Below are 2,123 nucleotides of genomic sequence, written 5' to 3'. Positions count from 1 at the left end.
AGGGTATCTCAAAAATGTTAATTTATCTGGGGGCATATTTCCAATACAATTGTGCCTGAACTACTGGTTACATGTTACTTTATTATTATTTTTTTTGCAATTCATTTGTATTAGTGTTTTATGCTAAAAAAAAAAACCAAATGTGTGGCATGAGCCTTTAATCCTAGCACCCGGAGGCAGAGGCAGATGGATCTCTGTGAAATTGAAACCAGCCTAGTCCAGATACTGAGTTTTAGGACACCCAGAACTACCTAGTGAGACCCTGCCTCAAAAACAAAGCACAAACAAACCACATATGTAGGAGCCAGTTCTCTCCTTCACTATCTTACAAATGTGAAGTCCTGTCTTTGCTTCCTGTCTCAAGGAGGAATGTGGCATAACAGAGATGAGCCACCATATCCAGTCCTACATGTGGGTTCCAGAGAGTAAACCCATGGCACCAAGCTTATGCAACAAATGCTTTTACCTGCTAAGCTGCCTCACTTGTTCCTATACTTAGGATTGGTCATCATCCTGATGCTGTTAGGATGTAGTGAAGCCTTTAGAAACTTTACTCATGATGGACTGTGTGATCTGCAGGACATGTAAGCTGAATTCAACCCTTTCCTCTCCAAGCTGATTTCAGTCATGCTGTTTGTCACAGCACAGGAAACAAACTAGAAGAGAGATTAGCACCAGGATCAGGGAATACTTTTCTCACAGAACTAACCATGGTGCTTTTGGAAGGACTGTGGAAGAAATTTGGGGTTTTGAGCTATAAAACAATTCAGTGCTCAGAGCTCAATGAGCTGTCATGGGAGCCTGGAGCCTGGAAGGTAGGAATATGGAGAACAGACTACAAGAGATGGAAGAGAGAATCTCAGGGGCCAAAGACAACATTGAAAACATAGACAAAACATTCAGAGAAGATGCAAAAACCAAAAACCTCCTAACCCAAAATGTCTAGGAGATCCAGGACAAAATGAGAAGAGCAAACCTAAGGATAATAGGAATAGAAGAGAGTGGAGAATATCAATTAAAAGGCAAAATATCTTCAGCAAAATCGTAGAAGAAAACTTCCCTACCCTTAAGAATGAGATGACCATGAGCATAAAAGAAGCCTACAGAACTGCAAATAGAATGGACCAGAAAAGAAATTCTTTCCTACACATAATAGTCAAAACACCAAATGTTCAAAATAAAGAAAGAATACTAAAAGCAGTAAGGGAAAAAGGACACGTAACATATAAAGGCAGACCAATTAGAATTACACCTGATTTCTTAACAGAGACTATAAAAGCTAAAAGACCCTGGACAGATATCATACAGACTCTAAGAGAACACAAATGCCAGCCCAGGTTACTATATCCAGCAAAACTCTCAACTACATTAGATGGAGAGACCAAAATATTCAAGAACAAAACTAAATTTATACAGTATCTGACCACAAATCCAGCCCTACAAAGGATAATAGAAAACTCAATACAAGGAGGGAAACTACACCCTAGGAAAAGCAAAAAAATAACTAAGCAAAAAAAAAAAAAAAAAAAAAAAAAGCAAAACAAACAAACAAACAAACAAAAAAACCAAAAGAAGACACACAAACATAATCCTACCTCTAACAACAAAAATAACAGGAAACAACAATCACTATTCCTTAATATCTGTTAACATAAATGGACTCAACTCTCCAATAAAGAGATATAGACTATCAGACTGGATATATAAATAGAAAACAGCATTTTGCTGCATACAGGAAATTCATCTCAGAGACAAAGACAGACACTATCTCAGAGTAAAAGGCTGGGAAAGAAAAAAAAAAAACCTTTCAAGCAAACAGCCCCAAGAAACAAGATGGAGTAGCCATTCTAATATCGAATAAAGTAGATTTTCAACCAAAAGTTATTAAAAAAAAGATAAGGAAGGACACTTTTTACTCATTACAGGGAAAATTTATCAGCAAAAATGCTCAATTCTTAACATATATGCTCCAAATACAAGAGCACCCATATTCATAAAAGAAACTCTAAAAAAGCTCAAAACATACGTTGCACCACACACAATAATAGTGGGAGACTTCAACCACCACTCTCATCAATGGACAAATCATGGAAACAGAAACTGAACAGAGATGCAGTGAAACT

The sequence above is a fragment of the Micromys minutus genome (genome assembly GCF_963924665.1).
Source record: "Micromys minutus genome assembly, chromosome: 12".
NCBI lineage: Eukaryota > Metazoa > Chordata > Mammalia > Rodentia > Muridae > Micromys > Micromys minutus.
The sequence above is the reverse complement of the archived record's forward strand: the minus strand, read 5'-3'. Positions refer to the sequence as shown.